Raw genomic sequence first — 23,800 nt, 5'->3', positions numbered from 1 at the left:
CATTCCACTGCGTGGCAGGAATGATCTAATCAGGCACCGGGTCAGATCACCAAAAAATAAAGCCCTGCAGAGGTGATAACGGTTTGTACCTGCCCTGAGCTGAGCCAGGCACTGGGCCTGCAGGCTCCCATGCCCTGGAGCTCCCCAGGCAGGACCAGGGGCCATGGTGCTGGTGGAGGGGTCCCACTGCAGCACTGGCACCAGAAGGGAAAACCAATTTGCTGTCCCTGCTCTGCACCCCCAGCCTCCCTCTACCCCCTAATCTGCTCCTCACCCCGAGTCAAGGAGGCTGCAGGTTCAGTGGGGCAGGACGCTACAGATTAGATTGCATCTGTCTGAGTATAAATAATTTACTGCTTGATGGTCAGAGTGAATTTAATTAGTTCTTGTTCTCCTGATAGAATCAGCCCACCGCTGCTACAGCATTTCACTCCGAATTAGCCTGAGAAGCACTAACAAGGCAGCGCTAAATTTACACACACGACATCCCCCACAGTCTCTGAAAATACAGCTCCACGGAGCAGGGAGCAGGGAGCAGGGAGCAGGGAGCAGTGTGGCCCCGCGGGGCTGGGACAGGGGCAGTGCAAAGGGCGAAGCCGGGCACAGCCTGGGCAAGGAGGAGTGCAGGGAAGGGGCATGGACAGGCACCAGAGCACCCTTTGCCTTTTGCTCTGCCCTTACTTCCAGTTCCCCAGGGATGTGGAGAGAGGGCAAGGGGACAGGGAGCTTGTAGCTAGCAGAGCTGTCACTGCTGCCCGCCGAGTCCCCTCCTGCCTGGTTAGGGGCTCCCTGCCAGCTCAGTGCCTACCTCACCCCCCTTCTCCCAGCTCCCGGGGTCATGCCAGGCCGCTGGCTGCTGGAATTGCTGCTACAGCCTTGGAGAAGCACCAGCACACGTCAGCGCTCCCGGGGACGCATGCCCGCTCACCTGGAAGGGAGAGGAGAGGGGGGAGCTGCAGGAGATGGGCACCGGTCCCTGGGGCAGTGCTGGGCCCCGGCAGCCCCCCAGCACTCGGCTGCACCCCCAGCCCCAACAGCTCTGGCCCCTCCATGCTCAGCATCCTGTCCAAACACAGGCTGCATATTGGCCTCCTCTGAGATGGAACTGGGCAGTCCAGAGGGGTTTAGGCATCACCCAAGGCACTGAAGGCAGCAGAAAGGTCCCTGCCCCACTGGCTGCATCACCACAGACTCTGAGGGCTCCAGGCTGCACACACATCACTGTGGGCTTGGCCCCCAAAACCTGCTGTGTCCCCCCACAGGCCCCCATCCCTGTAACCTGTAAACACCCATCTTCCCTGTGCTCTGTAATTCCCATGAAACATGCTGCCACCCATCTTCCCTGTGCTCCAGAACGAGCCCCTGAGCTCTCCTCTAAGGATGGAGCCGCTCTGCCCGCAATGCTTTACTGCTCCTGCCTCCCTGCTCTGACCTCCCCTGTCTCCAGCAGGATTTATGCTCTGCATTAGCAGTCTGCCCGAGCTGCTTCCAGTGTCACTTGGGCGAGGTGGCACTGCAGCTGCCTGTGCCACACCAAGCCCCTCTGGAGACCCCAGACACCACCAAGCAGCACGGAGTGCCACTTCCCTGGGCACTAATCCCTCCACAGACACAAACCAATGGCATTTCCACCCAAAAGTGAAATTTTGGGGATTTGAGCCAGCAGGGAAAGGCTGAGCAGGCAGCTCCAGCAGTGAAGATGCTCCAAATTGTGCCAGAGGGAACCTGCCTGGGGTAACCGTGTGGGGGACTGGGTGCTCATGCTGATTTCTGCCTGGAGCAGAGGCAGCCCACCACGGAATCCCCCCCAGCAGCTCAGCAGGGGGGTTGGCACACAGAACAAACCAGCTTGTTTTCCCCAGTCACCGGGCACTGGCTCTGAGCCTCTAACACACCATCTGCCTCTCACTCAATAAATCACCTGTAAAGGTGCAGTGGCCACAGCCACTGGCAGCTGTCAGGAGCCCATGGACAGAGGCCACGTCTCCCTTTGCCCTGGCTCACAACTGCTGGGCCACCAGTGCCACAGACAGCGCTCCTGGCAGTGCTGGGGTACAGAGACATCCTCAGGACATGGGGGCATCCCCAGGGCACAGTGGAACAGGGCAGCAGTATCCCTCCCTCCCTCCCTCTCTCCATGAGCTCGCCCTCTGCCCAAGTCGCTCTCCCCCCACGAGGCAGAGCCTGTACAATCTCGTCCTCTCTCCTATTTACACATAAGCTGGGCTGACAACTCCTCTTCATCACGGTGTCAGAGCCTTCCTCAGCAGCCATGCATCTCAAGCAGGACAGCACCATAAATATTGCATAGGAGGTGTTTCTAATCTAGTTACAGGCTCAGCCTCTCACGCTCTTCCATCAGGAAGCCTTGGATTGAAATTGAAGTGTATTAGTATAATTTTATCAGGTTTTATTAAGCCTGGGGTCTCACGTTTTTCATATATAGTTTTAATTAAGTTTTAAGTCAAAGAATGCAGTCGCTCATATTTTATCTCGCTGTGGCACTTCGGGAGAAGGCAGTTAATCAGCACAGACCCAAACTTCCCTTTGCCCACGATGAACAGGAGGGAACTTTGCTGGTGGAGCACAACCTCCCTCAGCCTCCCTCCTTGCTCACAGCCCAGCCAACCCCCTCCCAGATTCAGCCCCCTCCCCACGCCTGCGCTCTCTTGCCCTCCCATGCCAGTTCCCACCCAGGAACACACAAAGTGGGGAAGAGGAGAAGGTACCCGGAGACAGCTGGCACCAGGGGCTGCCCCTGGCTGTGCTCAGCAGCAGCTGCTGCCGCCATGTGCCAGAACCAGGGGCCCAGCCAGGATGGTTCCCTCCATCATGGGAAAAGGGAAGCCCAGGCCTCAGCTGTGGGGACTGCCCAAGCCCACAGTGGGCGCCCCATGGGTGCAGCAGCCCCTCGGGGATGGTACAGCCCCTGGCAGCTGCCAGCTGCACAATGGTGCTGCCAGGACCATCACCAGGCCGGTGCACTTCTTTCTGCTATGAAAGAGCAGTTTGGGGACATAAACCTTGGGGTCTGTGCCCTCTGCCAGTGAAAGCAGCAGATGCCATCACAGCTGGCACCGCTGCTGCCCTCACTCGTGGCTCCCTGCCTGTGGAAGGCTGTGTCTCCCCAGGGACCCAAGGCCACGGTGGTGGCAGATTGCTCATAGGTCCTTGGGAAAGGCTGATTCATCCCATCTGGAAGGAGCTGCAGCAAAAGGCAGGGCAGAGGCTGCCCACCCACTGCTCCACCTGGGCACCGTGACATGTCTGGCTGCAATTGTGCCCTTCCCACACACAGCTGGGGCGACAGGACCACAGCACATCACGTCAGCCCCTGTGCACCCTCCCCAGTTGGGAGTCACAGCAAACCCTCCACCAGCAGTCCTGGCTGGGCTTGGGTCTCCAGAGGTCTGACCCAGAGCACCACTGCATCCCCCAGCAGCAGCAGAGCTGGGGGGAATGGGAGCTTTGGGGACACACACAGAACACTTCCCCATATGTGTGTCACCATCCCCTTAGCTAGGAACAGAGATCTCAGAGGATTCCTGAGGATGGAAACAGCCACAGCCCATAAACATCTCAAGTCCTGGAACTTCCCTGGTGCAGGAAGTGAAGGAGCCGAGCACAGACCCATCTCTCCCAGCTGAAGTGCTGAAAAATTTATCATCAAACTTGCCAAAATGAACTCAATTAAAAACCATTTTGATGGTATTACATAAAAAAAAAAAATAATTCTCATCTTTCCCACGTTGTGGTCCCCATCTGGAAGAGCGACAGAAATGGCCAAGTGCAGCACTGCAAGTGACAGGTACGGCCCTGCCAGTGACAGCCACATCACCGGCCAGCATGGTACAAGGGCAGTGGTGGCCCCATGGGAGTGAGAGACCACTTGAGCTCTCAGTGCTCAAGAAGAGCCCCCTCCCCTGCAACTTGCTCCAGCACCCCACTGCCTCCCTGGATAACCACATCCCATGCTGGGGAAGAGCCGACGCTCACAGCCAGCGCGACAGCACGAGGCTACAACGCCATCACCGACGACTGTGCAACGAGGAGGGAGGGAATCCCAGGACGTGCAGGAATGGTTCTGCTCATCAGATGCAAGACTGATAGACTTGGGGGGTGGGGAGCGGGTTTTGCATTTCCTTCTTTCTCCTTTACAAAGAAACAGGGATTTGGGGTTGGATTTGAATTTCATCCAGAAGAAAATAATTTCCTTTGAAAAGGAAGCAGTTGGATCGCTTAATGTGTTCTGTCCCTATTCCCATTGAAATGGGATTTAAGGCAAGGAGAGAGTTTCAGGTCAAGCAGCTCCACTCCTGCTGCATCACAGTGTATGAGTTACGCTGGGGCCCCTGGTCCCCCTGTGCCCCACTGGCACCTCAGCCCCTCACCTGACAGGCAGGAGCATCCTGCCTGCACCTGGGCAGCGGCAAACCCACTGCAGCCAGCACTCAGCTCCCAGGCTCCAGCAAAGGCTTCCCACGCACAGGAGCTGCGGGAATCGCTGCCAGGGGTCTCCTGCCCCCCAAACCCACAGCTCGACGCACACAACACCCGAGCCCTGCGCCTGCTGCAGCAGCAGCGCTGTTGGCATGGCAGCTGCCCACCTGCATCCCACCGCCCACCCCAGAGCCGGGGCTGCTGGCAGGGCTGGGGGTGCCGGGGTGCCACCGGGAGGGCTGCAGGTGCCTGTGCCGAGGCTGCAGATAAATTTTAACTGGGCAGCAAGAGAGCAGGGCAGGGCGAGCTGGCGAGCGAGCGCGCTGCGTGTCATTCCAAAGCGTGTATTTATATCCTTCCCCGACGCAGCATCCCTTTGTAAAGGCACGGAGCGTGTACAGGCAGGGCTGTCAGTTCAGCGGCGTGTTACAAGTGTTTGATATGGAGATTTTGGCAGTGGGAATGGATATACCTCGCTGAGAGGTTTATGTAAAATGACAGCTTCTGGAAAATGAAGCACTCAGATACAAAAAAAAAAAAAAAAGAAAAGAAAAGTACAAACAAAAGGGAGGGAGGGGAGGCCTCCACTCGGTGAGGCCAAAGTGGATCTCTCCTCCCTGCTGGCCTCAAGCAGCTCCCACCGCAGCCGGTGGCAGCAGCTCCAGCCCCACCAGCTCGGCTGGTTCAGCTCCACACCCGCACTCCCCCACCTCGGCCGCTGCCCCATTTCCATCCCATCCCTCCTCCTCTCCCCTGTTTACGGCCCGAGCCTTTCATCGCTGCCGCGTGGGCGTGCGCGGCGGCGGGAGGAGGATGCCTGGGAAGGCAGGAGGAGGATGCCTGGGAAGGCAGGAGGAGGATGCCTGGGAAGGCAGGAGGAGGATGCCTGGGAAGGCAGGAGGAGGATGCCTGGGAAGGCAGGAGGAGGATGCCTGGGAAGGCAGGAGGAGGATGCCTGGGAGCTGTCGGGGGCCGGGAATGCTGCAACTCCTGCCACGGCGGGCTGGGATGGGGACACGGTGCCAACAGGGCCGGGCAGTGGCTGAGCCCCTCACCGAAGATGGCACGATGCTGTGCCAACAGTGCCCTTGCCAGGGCTGGGACAGGGGGACGTCGTGCCAACAGAGCCAGGCCTTGCACCAGGACTGGGACGGGGGAATGTGGTGCCAATGGAGCTGGGCAGCAGCCGGTCCCCCTGCCACGGTGATGTGCCAGGGGATGATACTGAGGTCTGGTCAACAAGCAACTCCAACACCCACCAAGGAGTCTGCACCAGCAGGCACAACTGGAGGAAGCCCATCCGAGGTCAGAGGCACCACAGGGGGAATGGATGTGATCTCACCTCCAGACAGATCCAAACCCCATTTCCTGGGGAACAGGGAGCATTTGCTCCCTTGACTCCCACTCAGGTACTCAGCACCCAAGATGGGAGGAGGCAGGGATACAGCACCCCTGGCAGAGCCATCTCATCCAGGAAGGAACATGGAGGCAACACCCAGCTCCATAGCAAGGCCAGAGTCTGGCTCATACTTCCAAAGCCACAGCCAGCTCCTTCTTTCAGCTTTACACCCTCCTCCACCCCCTGCGCCCAGCGGGGATCTGTGCCATGGCCAAGGTGGAAGCAATTCTTGCTGCAGCTATAATGATCCATAAAGAAGCTGACTTGTTTCTTACCTCTCCGAAATGAAGGATGGTGATTACCCTCCATCCCAGCCCACAAAGCCTAATCCAAATTGATGGCCTCCCAGAGATTGCTTCTCTTGTCTCTCACCAATCCAATACCCAGCTCCTCTACACACATCTACTCAGGAGCAAAACGTCAGAGTAACTCACACAGGCTCTGGATGGAAAGGCCATTTATCCTGCAGGAAAGGCTCCTGGACGAGACATTAAATTAACAGTGCGTTAGGGAGAGGTGGCAGCAGCAGCTCTTGCCTGGCCGCTGGGCCACAGGCAGCAGGGTAGGAATCTGCTCCCATCCCCTCAGGAAGGAACCCTCTAGGAGACCCCTCTGCAAGATGCACCGAGGAGCAGCAGCGCAGGGCAGCGGAGCTGGGCACGGCTCCGGCTCACTGTAAATATCCTGGAGCAGGAGTGACAGCAAAGGTGACAGCTGAACTGCCATCATCCACCCTGGGAGCACAGCACAGCCACCTAGTGCCCTGTCTGTCCCCCCACACCTGAGACCAGGGAGAAAACACCCTTTGATCGTGTGTTCGTCCCTGCGGCACAGCCGGGTCTGAGGTGCCCCAGCAGAAGGGCTCACCAGTGACCTGGCAGGCCAGGCAGTGGGGGAGCCTCAGCCACGGGCACCAGGACACAAACCCGTGGAGGTGGCAGCTCTTTCCCTGGAGCACCAGGCTCAGGCCAGTTGGCTCCACTGGCTCTAAGCATCCGCATCCCCGAGAGCCCCCACTGACCTCGGGCATCGCTGAGCAGGAGCCCCTGTGTCCCCAGCTGCCAGCAGCCCCCTCCCCTCGGCTGGACAGCACAGGCTCCCGCAGCCCGACCTCAGGCCACGAGCTGTCGAACACTCACGTGTCAGCCCTCCCTCTGCCGCTCGAGATGTGCTCATTCCACCGCACCGCAGGTGTGCGCAGCACTCAGAGCCGGAGCGGCCGCGGAGCCCCCGCCAGGAGAGCCGGCTCTCTAATTACACAGATAACAGCAAATCACGACAACAGACCACCACGGGGACCGGTGGGGATCGCTCCTCCGCCGACAGCTCCGCCGCTCTGCGCTCGCTCCCCACAGCCACGGGGATGCAGCCCCGGAGAAAACAGGAGGGAGAGGAGGGAGTGGGGTCCCTTCACCCGCTGCCCACTGCAGCCCCTCTCCCCAGCACCGCAGCACACTTGGCTGCTCCCTGGGCACCAGTGAGAGGTCATGTGGGAGGGAAAAGCATTCTGTGCAGGATGAGGCCAAAGCCACAGCCACGCCACGGCACCGCCTGCCCTGCGGGGCACCGGGAGCCGCTTCCAGCCCTGCCCGCATGTGCGGGGGCACCCCCGGCACACAAAACACACCACCAGAGCCGGAACAGGGGGTCCACGGAGCCGGCACAGCTCGCCCCAGGAAGGGACACCCCATCCCGGCTCTCCCCACCGGCTCTGGCACCGACCCAGCACCCCTCGCACCCCGCGGGAAAGCTCCGCGGGAGCAGCCGGGGAGCCCCGCGCTGAACCGGGGAGCCCGGGGAGCCCGGGCAGCCCTGACTCACCGGCTGCCATCGCTCCCACCTCCCGCGGGTGGGCGGCCGCGCCGGGAGGGGCCGAGTGGGGATGCAGGAGAGGGGGGGCTGTGCGGAGGGTGTCCCCAGAGGAACAAGGAAAACAAACCCAAACTCGAGGGATCTTCACTGAGCCAGCGTAGCCACCAACGTGCCTCTCCAACGGGAGGATCCCAGGCAAAGCCACGAGGACCGGAGCACTGCTCCAATCCCTCGTCCTTCCCCAAATTCTCTTCAAACCAGACGTGCCCTCGCGGTGCCAAGCCTCAGTGTGTGCGTGCGCATGTGTTTTCATCCCAGTCTTTAAATGAGGTCTTTGCTGAGAATTTACAATTCCCTCATGGCCTCAATCTTGCAAAGATTGCTTTTTTAACACTGTTGGGCTTTAATTCTAATAAGCCTCCTCTTTATTACAGAACCAGGTCACATTGCCTTGACACTGCAAGAATATCTTTCATCGGGAAAGAAAACGGAAAAGGAAAAAGAGAAATAAAGGAATGGAGGAGGAGGAAGACAGGGGAGACAAACAAATAAAAGCAGCTTCCTTCATCCCGGGGCCTTTGTGGCCGCGGCGAGCAGCCGGGCAGGGCGGGCCGGGGGAGCGGAGCCGCCCCACAGCGCCGCTCGCACCCCGGACGCGCAGGATTATTTCTGATGCGGCTCCACTTCCCACGCACCCTCCCACCCTCCGCTGCTGAAAACGCCAAAAGGAGCGGGGGGGGGGGAAACTTGACAAAACTTTGACAGAATGAGGACAGAGTCCAGCCCTGCCCGGACAGATGGCCACCACTGCCAGCCCAGCACAGGGTCCTCAGTACCTGTCCGGCACCGCGGGGATGGGAAGCGGGGCCGGGAAGCAGCACAGCAGCAATGCCAAGCACCGGCAGCCCTGGAGCTCCTGCCAGCAGAGATCACAGCCCTGCACTGGCAGGAGGCAGCACAGCTTCACCTTCCCATCCAATAGCTTCTTGAATGTCAACTGTCCCTTCTGGAGGCTCCAGAATCTCTCCAGCACCTAGCACTGGGCTGGGGGGTCACTGCTGCCTCCCTGGCTCCCCAGGCTCTGGGGTTTGTCTGGCTCAAGGCACGTTATCACAAAACATCTCTGTCACTGTCTTATGCCATGGCCATTATCATGAAAATGGGCTGATCTCATACCCCACCTCGGCTCCCTGTGCCTGCATCCATGACCTCCAGGTGCTGCATCAGCAGGGGACTGGTTTGGTCCTCATCAAACCCTCTGCCTTCACTGGCTCCTGGACAGCGAGGCCCTGTCAGCCAAACCACAGGGTGAGATGGGACTTGGGGTGCTGGTCCCTGCTCCCAGTGCCTCCCATCCCCTTCCCATCCCACTGGGGCTGGGCAGGCAGACCAGGAGCCTCCTGTGCCCCACAGGAGCTTTGTGTCATGCAGTGGCAGCATCACAGGCTATGCCAGTGCACAGCAGTGCACAACCATGGCACATCACAGGAATCCCACGTGCTGCTGAGCCAGTTCACCTGTCACCAGTGGCACCAACGGAGCAGCCCCTTCCCTGCCTGCATCGGAGGAAAGCTCTTGGAAAACCCAGACTGGGCTTTAGCACGTCACACAGCTCAAGCACAGGAGCTGAAAATGCCTTTTCCAGGGTGGGCAAAGGGATAAGGCTCCTGGAACCCAGGATGGTGGCAGGGGGAGGCCGTGGCTGCTCCAAATGTAGATGTTTAATTCTCAGCACTGGCAGCTGCACTCAAGGCAGGAGAGGCAGGGAAGCCATGCACAGGGGTAACCATGGCAACTTCACGGAAGTTAAATAAAAACTTCTTTAAAAAAAGCTAACGAGGTCCCTGAATCATGCTTTATCAGCTGTGTTGCTATAAAGATTGAGATCCAACCAGCTCAGGATTCCTAATTACTCCTGCAATATACTGGAGAGAGCTTTATTTAAAAAAACCCTGGCTACGTGTGGAACAATTTCAGCCCCTCTCCATGCTGGGATTTGCATGGTCCATGAAGCACCTTCCCAGAGGGATCTGCTGGTGAGAGCCTCCTGGGCAGCACCTGCCTGCTCATGGCTCATCAGGTGGCTGCACCCCAAACACTGCAGGCAGGGAGAGCCCCACCAGTGCTGCTGCCACACCATGCCACGCAGCACACTGCCTCTCACCATGGCACTGCCCATGGGAGCATCCCATTTCCTGGGTCTGGATCCGGGGGGCTGCAGCAGATGCCAAGGGCTGCCCGCAGGCCCCTCGGTGCAGGGTGATGTTCTCCAGCACCATCCATGTGCTGAACTCCTGCACGTGGAGCCCTCAGTCCTGACCCCTCCAGAGAGGGACTCGGGCACCAGGGCAGTGACACCCCGTCCTTGGGGGTCACCATCCCTGGGCCAGAAAGCAGCCAAACCAGTGTCTGCCCCCAGCAGCACTTGCCCCTCAGTGCCTGCTACAGCACAGCAGCAGAGATGCCTTCCCTGCCCAGAACCTGAAGCACAGGTTCAGAGAGATCCTTAATCCCTTTTTACTGCAAAACACACTCTTGGACAACCCTAATAACTCCCAGAGAGCAAAAAGACCCTCCCAGCCCACAAACAGATTGTGCTTGTGTGTACCCACAGCCTGAGAGCACAGACCCATCAGCGAGCCAAACCCCAGCTCGGGCAGGGGAAGTGCCATTAAAACCCCATTTCCAGAAGTCACAGCAGCAAAGGCTTCTGGAGGATCTGCCAGAGCTGAAGGTTTGTCAGCAGTGACTAGGGGCCTCCCAAACCTGGAGACAAGGAACAGCAGTGCTGTGACCCCCCAACTCCCCTCTCCTGCCCCTGTATAGCCTGAGCCCCAAAGAACACAGCACTGAGAGCTCCTGAGCCCAGCTGGGCACCAATCCCAAAACCATCACATTTAGCCAAAGGATGCCAGGTTTTTCACTACAGAGAGGGCTGCACCACGAGCAGCTTTAAAGGGTTATTTGGAGTCTTTATTTTCACAGCTTATGGTAAGAGTTAGTGAATTATAAGCATTATTTACTATGTTTTTAAACTCATTTAATTTAAGCTTATTCTGAATGGAAATTAGAATTCAATTAAAATGTGGGGGGAAATTCAGCATTTTGAAGCAGATTATTAAGTAAAGCTACATTAAATGCTTTGGCAGCATAAATATCTGGGAACAAGTTCTATATTTACAAGAGGATTTATTCAGCCAAGGAAGTATCATCCATGGTCCAGGAACTGAGGAACCCGTTATCAAGGTCAAGATTTTATCAGCAGGTCTCAGATTCTCACATCTATGTTTCACCCTGAGCTTGATTAAGAGTTTAGAAGCCTGGAAAACTCTCCCTTTTGCTCCAGCTTCTGCTTTAGAATTAATTGTTTATCGATCCAACAGGAGGAAAATATTCTCTCTTGCTGCAGAGGAGCTGCCAGGAGCTGAGCCTGTTGTCAAAAGTTGTTTTATCACTTCCATAAATTCCAGTTGCAGTGGCTTCCTCAGCTTCAATTGCTCTGTTTCTCTGGATGCACACCCTGCTCACAGATCCCTCCAGATGATTTTGGCAGATTACAGCTCTCAGGCCACTGCCCAGATTCCCAGTTTCAGAAAACCTGGATCCATCAGATTGCCCAGAGGGAGCAGCAGCGGTTCCACTCAAACTCCACTGAGTCCAGGATCTCTTATATATGTAAATCCTATTTCCCCCCCATCTCCTGCCCAGGCAGAGCCAGGCACATTGGGCACTGTGGCACAGCCAGGAGGGGACAGAACTAGCAGGGGCTCAGCAGTCACCATCCCCATCCCTGGGGCAGCATTTCACATCCCCACAGCAGCACCAGCCCAGATTCCAAGAGCCTTTGTTTTTTTTTACCAAGGGGAATGCGGGCAGCCTGGCAGGGCCCACGTGAGCACCTGCCTCCTTCCACACTTGGGAAAACCAACAGCAAAACACTGGGAGAAACCAGCTTTTCCCTCAAGGAATCCCTTTCCTCCCGCTCAGGATCCAACCTCTCAGCCCTTGACCCAGGTGACGAGGGCAGCAGGGACCAAGCTCCAGAGCCACTGCCCAGGACGCTCACGGGAGAAGAACCAGGTTCAGCTTCTGAGCAGGACACGCTGTGCCTGGCAGGGAGAGGGGGGCACATCCACAGGGGATAATGGAACATGAAAAGGGATCCCACACTCCTGTGCTCGTTTCTACCCGTTAGAAATTCAATCTTGTCTAGTCGGGGAGAGACAGGGATGCCTGGAGCATCCACGTGTGATCAGAGTGAAGGGGAGAGCTGCCTTCAGACTGGTTTATTAGAGGTTCAAAACAACTGTAATCTCAATAACTAACGAAATAACAGAGAAGACGATTTTGCTTCCTCATCTGGTATCTCAGCCTGTCAATTAATTTGCAGGAATGTACATCCCAAAATACCTCAAACGATTCCAGCAGAAAGCCCTGGAATGGCACCAGCAGCAGCCGCTGCCTGTATGGCAGGAGGAGAGAGGAAGGAGAAGCTGCTGTCGGTAGCACTGAGCATCCCAGCCCAGCCAGGGACGGAACATCCCGATGGAAGAGCTCCTGGCTGGCGGCAGCTCTGCGGTGATGCCAGGGAGCTCCAGGCTCCCAGCACCACATGGCTTCGGCCACAGCTCTACAGCTGCAGCGTGTCCAGCACAACCCCCTCACCTCCCCCTGGCTCGAACCTCCCCTCCAGCTCCTCTTCCTCTGCCACGGCCCTTGGAAAAGAGCAGATCAGCCATAAGGACTCATTATCCACTGAGCTCTCACCCCGTAAGGCTGTAAATTAAAAGAGAACTCAAATAAATTACGGAACTTCCCTCATGCCTTTTATTATCTCAATAACCTTCAGAGGGATTTATTCACCGTCAGCTGAGCAGCTGAGAACTGTGCCGACAAACTAATTCAGGAATTGCACAACTGAAAACCTTTATTTATGCACCGAAGGAGTGAATCGGCCCGTGCTGCTGAACTGCTCCAGACTGGGACTGAGAGGGACCCAAGTGCCCAAAGCCAGCCAGTGTGTGCTCAACCTCCACTCCCACACTCCCCTCCAGCTGTCGTGGCAAAGGAGCTAAACCATACCATCCCCGCTGGGAAAGAGGAATCCTGCTGTGCAGGGCAGGGTGGCAAAGCGGCAGCAGCTGAGTGGAGGGACAGGCTCTGCCACTAGCACAGGCTGCTCAGCCATCCCAGTGCTCGGGATGTCATCCTGGTAATTCAGGACGACATATTCTAGTGATAGGAGATGGAGAAACACTGCAACTGGCAAAGAGAAAAATCCCAGCCCTTGCCACAGAGGGACTGTGTGAGTGGAGTGTACGGGTCTGAGAGAGGAAAGCTGGAGGAGACAGTTTTCCAAAGGCAGCATCAGGCAGAGCAAGGGTCAGTATCCTAAAACATCCCAAAACATCCCAGAACATCCCGGTCGGCCCAGGGAGCAGCGGGGAAGGGCAGGAAGGGACAGGACAGGCATGGCCACAGCCCTGCAGCCAAGCCCATGAGGGACGCCAGCCTCGTGCAGAGCAGGCTCCTGGGGAGCTGTCTGTTGGTGACAGCTCCTTCAGTGCCTCAGTTCTGTGATGTCTGTCCCCATAGACGTGGGGTGCCCAAACTGCCAGGAAGGAGGGAGAGCTGCCACTGCTGGGCCAGGGGCTTCCCAGTCTGTCTGTCCCCAAAAGGAACCAGCACAAGCCCGGCAGAGATTCACCTGCTGCTGCAGCCGTGGTTGTGCCCTGTGCCAGGGCTCTCTGCGGTGCTGAACAATCCCACAGACCGCTTCAGTGGAGAGGGATAAAAACCCCTTCAGTTTCTTCCGTGAAATTTCAAGCAGAGCCTCGGCACCGCTCCCCGGAGCCAGGAACAGGCTCCCACCAACAGCCAGGTCCTGCCAGCCCCAGCCACCGCAACCAGCCCTCCCTGAAAATGATCAACTCCAGGCTCTTTCTCCATCTGTTATCCAGAAAAACAGCCTTAATTTCTTGCTTTGTGAGGTTTTATCATGCCTCAACCATTTTAGCCTGAAAGAAGGAAGCTCTCTGGGAAGCAGAGTGCCTTCATCTCTGTGCAGCACCCAGCACAGCACCCCAGCATGGCCAGGCCTCCGGCTCTGGGAATGCAAACACCACCAGGCAGCAGGATACACCCCCAAAACGCTGAGAGATGAACCACGAGCCCCTGACATCCCAGAGAACGATGGGCACAATTAGGAGGGAAAGGTATTCCCTGACCTTGCAGCCTCCTCCAGCACGTGGTAACCTGCACCCACACGGGGCTGTGCCCCCCAGGACAGCACCCACTGGCTGGAGCTGCCCTGCCCCAATGCCAGGCATTTCTGGAGGCAGTGAGCCAGTGCCAAACCTTCACCAAAGGCGGACGAAAATAGCTGGGGTTGTTAATGTCACGCTCACTGGAGTGAGAAGCTGAGAAATCCCTGCTCCCCCCATCCCTCCACCTGCGCATACCCGGGCACTGCCAACGCCTCGCCAGGCTGCTCTGGCCGGAGGGACAGGTCCCTGCCCCGGCTCCAGGCACCTGCTGCCCGTGCCAGACCTGCCCCGCACCTCGGCCTGGACCCCCACGCCGCGGCTGTTTACTTCAGATCTGCCTTGGCGCGTTTGGAGGCGACGCTGTGAGTGATGTGCGCGGTGCAGCCTCCTGGCACGCACACCACCAGGGACCGGGAGAACGGCACTGGGCATTTCTGCCTGGATAATGGCGCTGGGCATTCACACACACCACACGCACAACCCAGGTGACCCCGAGGGGCCTTCGCCATCCACCCGCCCCTCCCCAGGCACAAACCCTGCACATGCCAGCACAGCAAGCTTGTCTTGCAACGAAATTCCTGGAGATGGGCAGGAATTCGGGAGAGGAAAAACCCACGGAGAGCTGCCACGCTCGCCTGGCTCTGCCTCACGGCTCACCCAGCCCAAGCAGGACCCTTTCTTCCTCCTCCTTCATCCATCCCATTAATCCAGACTCCATCTCACCTCATCCAACTTTTTCCTACGACGTACCTTCATCCAGAGGCTGTGATGGTAATTAGCGCCATGTTCCTGCTAACAGCTGCCCCTAATTAAGACATCCCTTACGAATCTTTAACACAAACTTAACGGGCCCCCTCGCACATTCCACGCTGCCGCTGGACGGGGCCGGCTCAGAGCGGATCCCCTCGGGCTGCCGAGCAGCGGCCGGTCCCGGCGCACACCGGGTGCCGCCCGGCGCTGGGGTGGGCGCTGCCGCCCCGGCCTCCCCCGCGCCCCGCCAGCCTTCCCCCGGGATGCGCTCCGGCAGCGCCGCCCCGGGGCGGCCGATGCGACTCCCGGGGAGGCTCCCGGTGGACATTCCCCCCCACCCCGGGGCCGCCCCGGCGGAACTTCGCCGCCTCCGTCCGCCGCCCCCCCCGCTCCCCCCCCGGTGCCGCTGCCCCCGGTAACTCACGCGCTCAGAGGTCCCCGCCGCGACGGCGGAGGCGCAGCGCGGCCGCGGGCCCCCGCCCGCCGAGCGGCATCTCCCGAGCAGCGGCGACCGGGGCAGCCCGGGGCGGGTCGGGCTCTCCGCGCTGGGCCGGGCTCTCCGCGCTGGGCTGAGCTCACCGGGCTGGGCTGGGCCGGGCTCTCCGGGCTGGGCTGGGCCGGGCTCTCCGGGCTGAGCTCACCGGGCCGGGCTCTCCGGGCTGAGCTCACCGGGCCGGGCTGAGCTCACCGGGCCGGGCTCTCCGGGCTGAGCTCACCGGGCCGCCTCGCACGCGGCTGCGCCCGCGCCACCGGAGCCGCCGAGGGCGCGCGCGCCCGCCCCCGGCCCCGCCCCGCGGCTGCCGCCCCCCGCCCGGGGTCCCCTCCCTCTGCGGGGACACCCGAGCGCGATGGGGGGGTCGGGCCCCGCTGCCCCCCCGCAGCGTGCCCGGCGGCCGCTCCGCACACGCTCCCACCGCCGCGCCAGAACAGAGCCGGGGCTTGTCTGTTTCTCCCCCAAAAACGAGCCTCCGGCAGCGGCCCCGGCTGGGAGCGGAGCTGTGGCTGTGGTCCTGCTGCCGGGGCCCCCTCCCCATCTCTTCCTGAGCTCAGCATCACCGGGCACTGCGGCCCCGCGGCTGGCCAGGAGAAGAGACCCCTGGACAGCCCGGATCGGGACACTGATTCCATCACTGTGCATCCACCTGGGCGCTGGGTGGGATGCCCAGGCCCACTTCAGCCCCTGGCAGGACAGCAGCAGAGAAGGGAATTTCCATTCCTCATTGCAAACACTGGGAAACCCAAGGCAGTGCCGGGAGCCCGCAGGATGTAGGTTTGTAGCATCCTCCAGACTCACTAAAGCTCCGTGTGTTGTCTCAGCCCCTTACCCTTCCTTCTCTTTCAGTGCCATTTAAGGATCTGTGGGCAGTGATCCGGGCATTCCCACCGCAGCTGGAAGCTTCCTGGGATGTTATGCAAGAGCAGACCTCTGGCTTTCCCGGCTCTCTCCCGTTTTCCTGCTGCTCACCTCCTCCCCTGGGAAGCCGGCAGAGTGGTGCAGATCTGCGCTATCGGACTGTCGGACCCTGAGCTGCCAGAGGTCTTTCTCAGCCCTTTCCTGGGCTCACTACCAGGTGATCCCATCTCAGAAAAAGCCATGAGCGGTGGCTGTTCTGGCAGCGGGTCCCTCATACTGGGTGGCCGAGTCCCCTTGAGCCCCCCCAGCCCCCCCAGCCACAGTGCAGTGACAGTGACCTGCTCCTCTCAGACCTGACAGCATTCCTGGATGGGGCTCAGCAGCTTTTTCCAGCTCAAATTATTTATTTGTGGTTCCCGTTAGTTAAAACGGTGGTGAAGCTCCTCAAGTTCTATTTCCTGAGAAATATCTGGAATACCTACAAGTGTGCTTGAGCCAGCATTTATTTTCTACAAGCTTAGCACAGGGTCATCTCTGAGACGTTCTCAGTCTCCTGCAGAGGCCACCTACAGCCCCAAAAACAGGCACTGCTTCCCCTCCCCTCACACAGCTTCCCTTCCTTCCAGAGGGCTCTGAGGAACACTCCAGAGAAAACCATCAGGGTTACAAGGAGCCACAACGTGAGTGAGGACTATGAATGCATGGCCTGCGCCTCTCCCATCCCCACATGTATTTTGTATGATCCACGGGTGTATTTTTAGCCCTCGGGGCCGCGGCAGCCCCGGTGCCGAGCACAGCAGCCCTTGTTCTCCCGACAAAGGCAGTGCTCAGCCAGGCCCACTCCCAGCTCTGCCCCGTTGTGCTGCTTCCTCACGCCTCACTGGGGCTGAAGATGCTTTAGGCAGCAGATTTGGAGAACAAGGAGCCAGGAATGCAGGAGAGCTCAGCTCTGCAAAATCTTCCCTGCATCTCGAGCCTCCAAGCCGGGTCCTGGCTGACATCCATTCCTAGAAACGCAAACCGGTCCCCAGTCCGGAGGTGCAGCCGTGTGAGAGGGAGGTGTGCGTGTGAGCAGCGCAGAGGCGGCGATGTGGCACCGGGATTGTGCGATGCTGGCATTGCTAGGCAACCTGCTGGAGAGGGCCTGAGCCCAGGCATCCCTTCCGGGGCTCCTGAGCAGGAAACCACCCAGAGGAACCCACCAGGGGAACCTGCCGGGGGCCTCCAGGAGGGCAAGCCTGGGAACCCGGCGTGGCAGAGGAGGAGGAGGGAGAAGGTGGGGAATCATGGCCGAGGACATGTGAGAGCAGCAGCAGAGGGAAGAGCAGCCATTGGAAACAGCACAAGGCTGTTTGTGAACCAGGAGGACAAGTATTACTCTGGGAAAAATATGTTTTTCCTTTTTGCTTAGCTGATTTCACAGCCTATTTGCCATCAGGGCCTTTGTTTGGAGGCAGTCAGAGTTGTTTAAATTACTGCTGCTGGTCTGTTTTTATCTTTAAGGAAGAAGAGGTTTTCCTCCTCAGAACCATGGCTGGACTACAGAGATGACAAGACCTGCTGTGGCTCCATCTGGGGTTTTTCCTAAACGCAGCTGCTGGAACGTGGAACAGCACAGCCCCAGCACTGGGGATCCCCTCATTCCCCGGGGCTGAGCATCGTGTCCCTGTCAGGGCAGTGCCAAGCAGCCAGTCTTGGAATCTCCACGAGGCAACAGAGGCCACTCAGTACCAGAGAGACAAGGAGGTGACAGCCCTCCCTCATCATCCCCCACAGTTCTCAGAGACCCTCAACGGTGAAGTGCCCAAAGCATGTCCAGCCCCTCTTCATGACTGCCTGAAAATGGGACATTTGCAGCCTGTTCATCCCTGACACAGCCCCAACAGCTCAAGCCTGGCCCTGCCAGGAGCTTCACCTGCCAGTGCAGGTGCCCGTGCCTGTTCCACCGGTGCAGGCAGAGGGCCTGGGGGCACAGTGCCAGCTGGAGCTTTCCCCAGAGAGCTGCCAGAACACGAGGTACCTGCACCACCCTTGGCTGCAATGGAGATAGTGGGATGACATGGCAGGACCCAGGGTTGTTTTTTTTGGGAAGTATCAGATACCCTGACCCCAAAAACCCAAAGCAGAATGTCCAATCCCAGCGAGGAGCTGAATGGACACACTCAGCCTGCAAAGCACCACAGGGGGAGCAGGGAGAGCCATGCTGATGGGTTCTGCAATAATGCTTTTTTAAATATAATTTCCGATAGATTTCATAGCTAAGTTATGCAACATAATGAGCAAATCTACAATGCAATTGTCATTGCACATTAACGGCAAAATCCTGAGCCCCTATTACACTAACAAACTTATTAAATCAGTGAACATTGTGCTGCATCAGTCAATTACTGAAACAATGCCAAGATCGGGAGAACAATCTGATATCCATTACAGGGAGCAGGAGCAGGGATGTCACCGGGGCTGCCTGCAGCGCTGCGTGCTTTAGAGCATTCCACGGATTTACGGCTTCAGAGCGTTCCATGGATTTATGGCGTCGATGGACACTTCACCTGCAGGCACTTCCCCTGCTCCAGTGGCAGGAACGAGCCTGAAGCCACCCCTGTGCTTGAACCTTGGGTCCCTGCCCAGAGCAGGAGGTAGATGGGGGAGGCACCGCCAGCCCCACTGCTGGGATTGCCCCAATGCCAAGTGATGGGCACTGCGGCATCAGCAGCACTCGGTGACAGAAATCACCCTGCAAAGAGGCAAAGCCTTGGGAAAAGCGAGGGACCCGTGGCAGCGAGTGCTGCCAAGCCCTTGGACACTGGCTTCCCACTCCTGGGCACCAGCTCAGGCCCCATCGCTGCCTCTGCCCCCATCCCTGGCTGCCCACTCTGAGCCCCTTCCCAAAGCATCCCTGCAGCAGTCACGGTGAGCAGCAAGTGGATATGGAACAGCCAGGATTCAGCCACCACCTTGCTGCCCCTTTCCAAGGAGTTGGCATTGGCCTGAGCTGGCAGGTCTGTGCCCACAGCAGAGCTCGGGCTGAGCTCATCCCTGGCTCTGGGACTACAGCCACCCACTGCCACACATATTTCCAGGGAAGGGCATTGCTCCAGCACCAGAATGGGGCATGGAAAGGCTGGCAGGGGTTTGGCCCTGCAGCCCCCCCTAGCTCTCACATTCCCTTTAACTCCATGAAATCCCAGCAACACCAATGTGACATCCTTAGGAGTCTGTTAAATGTGAAATAAGGTGAGCTTGGGGAAACCTGGGAAGATGTCCATGCAAACACCTTAGCAGAGCATGCCTTGCACCTCGGTGAAGTGATTTGACACAGCACTAATTATGCAAATTAATCATTGGTAAATGAGGTGCTTGGTTATTTATTTATTTCGTGTTCTGCGCCGCAGCCCAGCAGGAGCAGGACTGGGAGAGAGGAGCAGCTCCATTCCGGCTGAGAAGGAATGTTTGGTAACATGTTGCATGATCCAACCTACCCATATTCTTTCTCAGATGAAATTCAGAATTGATTTGCTGGTATCACACTGCTCCCAGCCCTCAATATGTCATGGCAGTTAATGAACCGTGCCAGGGACTCATTTATAACCCACTATTAGTCGCTTCCATCGCAAAGAGAATTTTTTTCCCCTCTTTGCTCTGATATTCTAAAACTTTAAAAAACAAACCACAAATCACGAAAAAAAAAGAATCACCAGCAACACCAAAATCACCACCAGCTGAAAGTCAAACACTTGTGTAACTCCCATCCTTCCTCTTGGACCTGGCTCTCAAGCAGCCACAGAAAAGGCCCTGGACAATCACCCAAAATGCTGCTGATCTTCCCCAGGTTCTTCTCCAGCCCCTTCTCCCTTTGGGCAGAGCAGCTCATGGCATCTCCTGAGCACAGCTGATCTGAGCCCACCTCCTAAACCTGCCTTCAAAGTCATCCCAGAGGCAAACACTGGGAGCTGGACCTGAGAGGAAAGGGCTTCCACACCCAGCTCCCTCCTGCCCACCACGGCAGCTGGAGCTGGGATGTGACTCTGGAGGAGCCTTAGCTTGGAGCAGGGAGGTGATGCTGAGAACTGGAGAGGCATTCCCCTTCACTCCCTCCTACACGTCAGGATGGCAGCGACAACTCTATCGGGGGAACAAGAGCTAATTAAATTTACCGGGATCATTGAAGAGGAAATTATTTAATATTCTGCATGGAATTTAATATCTGAAAGCATGAATGGCCTTGTTTCATCAGAGATCTGTTCCTTCCCAACATTCAACTTTACTTTTCGGAGGCAGCCCAGCCACCGAGGGACAGGCAGGGACGGGGGAGGACGCTGCCGGTGGGAACCGCGCTGCCGGAGCCGGGGAGAAACAAACAGCGGGAGAGGAGCGTCAGAGGAGCCGCGGCCACACCCTCGGGGGCTCCCGACGGAGCAGCAGCTCCGCGATCCACGGAGAGAGCCTCCCAAGGGGCTCTGTTGTCTCCTCTGCGGGAGGATCCTCCCGTTACCATCCACCACTGCTTCCACGCAGAGCTGCCGCTGCTCTGGTGAGCACCCGCATCCCATGGGGCCTTCAGCTTGTGACCTTACACTGTCAGCTAGTCCCAAAAAGGTGCCACTTCTGAAACACCCCCAGTTTGCTCTTCCATCCAAAGAGCAGCCTGAATTGGCCACACCAGGATCCAGGGAAAGGAGAACTTTGTCACAGGGAACCTTCACCTTGGCTGTGCATCCCTGTGGTGCTGCTCACACAGATCAGCCCTGAGCACCTTCTGTGTTCCAGGAGGATCCCACCACGGAGTTTTCCCACGCTCCGTGCTCATGGCTACTCAGCTTCTCCTGGCTGCAGAGACCCTCCTGGTCCCAAGGGCTCGTGGCCACCTCTGTGCCCTCTCTGGCCTTCATCCCTAAAACAGCAGGGTGCCAGAGGGGAGACAGGATGTGGAATGCCAAGTGCCAGGGATGCAGGGTGCCAGGTTGGAGGTAGGATGCCATCAGCCACCTTCCTGCCCATGTGGGTGGGGTCTCCCATCCCAAAGGGAGGCTCGGGGGGGCTCCTGTCTCTGCTGGGCAGTGGGTGGGACACACAGGAGTGATGTCCTCAGCACAGCCAGTTTGCCTGACGCAGCTCAGCCACGCTCGTCCAGAACCACTCTGTTCCCTACAGCACAGCTCCTTCCCTTGGCTCTTCACAAGTTTCCTGAACCCCAATGTCAGACTCTGCTTGCTGCTAAGTGAAGTCCAGAGATCACTTCTCAATGGGCCCCAAGTTCTGGCCTCCTGCTCCTCCAGCCCCACAACAGCCAATGGGGGCCAGGTCTCTCCAGGACCCCCAAGCCTTCCTTCAGGGCAGGGGACCCCACGTGCCCCAGATCCCATCCATCCAAGCCACTGCCCACAATCCCCCTTCCCTTGGGCCAAACCAGCTGCAGGAAGTGCCATTCCACAGCCTCAGTGTTGTGGGTCCCCTGTGAGTGTGCACAGAGCCCCGGCAGAACCAACATCTCTTCCGTGGAGCCGGAGCCACCAGTCTGGGCTCCCTCAAGGACGTGCCAGCCTTGTGCTGGAGACCCCCAGCTCCAGTCCCTCTGGCTCCCTGTTTCCCTCTCTCTGCCCTGATAATGTCTTCTTCCCCTCACACACATGAAAGTGATGATAAGTAGCAATAATTTTGCTTCTGTATTTGTGTCACCAAAACTTCCAGCTAATTCCTGTAGCTGCCAGCACGGAGGCACTAATACCTCTGTGAGAGACAAAGCAATTATTTCTAAACATAGCTCGTCCCTTGCATTGTCACCATCCGAACCACCCAACCCCTGGGCCGCTGTCAGCATCTTCCTCTAACTAGCAGGGGGAAAAAGATAATTTTTTTCCCCCAAAAAACACATCCAGTGGCATCGAGCAAAGCAAGATGCACCCACACCCTTGCCTCCCCCAGCCCGTGCTCAGGCACAGGAACTCAAGGTGGGGAGTGACACGAGTCCGACCGTGGCTGGAGGGGGGCACAGGGACAGCTGGGACAGGAACATCACCCTGACCAGGGCTGAGACTCTCCAGTGCCTCAGTCCAGAGCTCTGGGGGTGCTCTGAGCCCTGCAGCAAAGGCTGTCTGGGTGACAGGGACCCCACTGGGCACAGCAAAGCCCCCAAAGAGGGGCCTATTTTTTGGGGAGGGAGAAGGGATACACCGAGCATAGACATCGGGAGCTGGCTCTCCCATGAGTCTGAGCACCAGCCCCATTCAGCCACCCAACTTCTCTGCCTCAGCAATTCCTCTCTGCTCCTCCCCAGGTGACAGACACGGCACTGCCTGACCCAGACACAGGCACATTAGCTGTGCTCCAGTGTCTCCAGCTGGATGGAGACACCCTGTCTGCTGCAGGACCCTCTGCAGCACCAGACCTTGTTATCCTGCAGGTCTGCGCTCAAGAAATTAAAATGAGCCATAAAATGACAAGTGAAGTGAAATAAGGAATATAAGAGGGAGAATGTAAATGGTGGCATTGGCAAGTGTACAGCACCCAGGTCAGCACAGGCCCGAGGAGGGGACATGAGATGGGGGGACAGCTCTTGTGCACAGGAGCCCTGGGGGTTCCTGCCCCCTCTCCCAGGAGGGTGAGGTCCCTGCTCACTCTATGGAGCCACAGGGGGTTCAGAGCCCTTGAACAAGATGTGGTACTCCCAGCCCTGCAGAACCCCCCAGGTTTGCACAAAGCCCCCAGATCCATGGGCAGCCCCTGCTCCGAAGGACACAGGGAGGAGTAAGCAGCCACAGAGTTAATGAGCAGACACAGACTCCCCACCAAGGGCTGAAATGAGCCAGTACCTGGAGGCAGCACACACCTGGGTGACCTACATACCACTGCTGATGGAATATTTAACTGCTCTTTCCAATGGGTTGGGCAAGAAGAACCTCACAGCTCTTGCAGGTAATGAAGTCTCTGTCTCCATCTCTGCTGGCCTCAGATCTCAGAGGGGTTTACAGGAACAGACAGAGGCTGAGCAGGGAGAACAGGAGTGGGAGCTACACTCCTGCCCTGGGATTTTGGCCAGATGCTCACCAGCATCCCAAATATTCATAGAGCTCCCACAGTGAGGGGCTCACAGCCCGGAGCAGGGCACCAGGATGCTGCTTTGGCTGCGTCCCAGCTAAGGCCAGTGACATCCCCCTGCCCAGAGCTGCCCAGGCACTCCACCCCTGGCTGCTGCATGGGAAGCATCAGGGATGCTCCAGAGCCACCGGCACCACGGGCTGGTCCCAGGTGGAGGAGCTGGCTCTGGGTGTGCTACACCTACAGCTCCTGTCCCAGCCCAGAGCAGCCTCCCAGGGGAAAGGACCCTGGAACAGCCCCGAGCCGAGGGAGGGGGGCCAGCTCCCTGTGAACTGCCCTTAAAAATGTTTCCATAACACTTCATAGTCAACCTGCAGTACCACCTCCAGTAATTAACAGCTACATTTTAATTAAACATTGATTAGCAACTAATTAGTCTAATGATTAGTCACCTGAAGGAGACAAAGCAAAATACTGGGGCTGCCAAGATAGGAGCTGGAGAAGGCAAATGATGAAAGATGAGAGGGAGCTGAAATTCCTCCTCTGCTTCCCTCTGGGCCAAACGTTTCTTCATGGTTTGGTCCTTTACAGATGAAGCTTCGAGGTGAATTTTCCTAATTGTGGCAATTCTGTCAGAGTCTCAGGTGAGTGATGGGGAGGAGACTGAGCTATTTCATCTCTCCCATCAGATCTCAGCCTGTTAATGCAGATAAAGGGCCTCTTCCTGCCCGAGGAGACTCAGTC

The 23,800-nt window shown here is 57.8% G+C and overlaps 1 protein-coding gene across 12 annotated transcripts in view; it reads right to left on the bottom strand.

The window, feature by feature from the left end:
* Nucleotides 1-23,800, bottom strand: part of RBFOX3 (RNA binding fox-1 homolog 3) — a 141,660-nt gene that overhangs the window by 93,805 nt on the left and 24,055 nt on the right. For 4 of the 12 annotated variants that reach the window (XM_064676288.1, XM_064676294.1, XM_064676297.1 and 1 more), the window contains exon 1: nt 15,092-15,272. The exons of 2 other annotated variants lie outside the window; for them this stretch is intronic. The gene's annotated coding sequence lies outside the window, so the exon portion shown is untranslated. Of the gene's footprint in view, nt 1-14,667; nt 14,845-15,091; nt 15,276-23,800 lie in introns of those variants that run through there. 6 more of the 12 variants (XM_064676295.1, XM_064676291.1, XM_064676298.1 and 3 more) reach the window with 5 other exon arrangements.

This window comes from Pseudopipra pipra, chromosome 19 (assembly GCF_036250125.1).
Source record: "Pseudopipra pipra isolate bDixPip1 chromosome 19, bDixPip1.hap1, whole genome shotgun sequence".
NCBI classification, from domain to species: Eukaryota; Metazoa; Chordata; class Aves; order Passeriformes; family Pipridae; genus Pseudopipra; species Pseudopipra pipra.
Note: the sequence above shows the minus strand (reverse complement) of the source record. Positions and strands in the feature narration are given on the sequence as shown.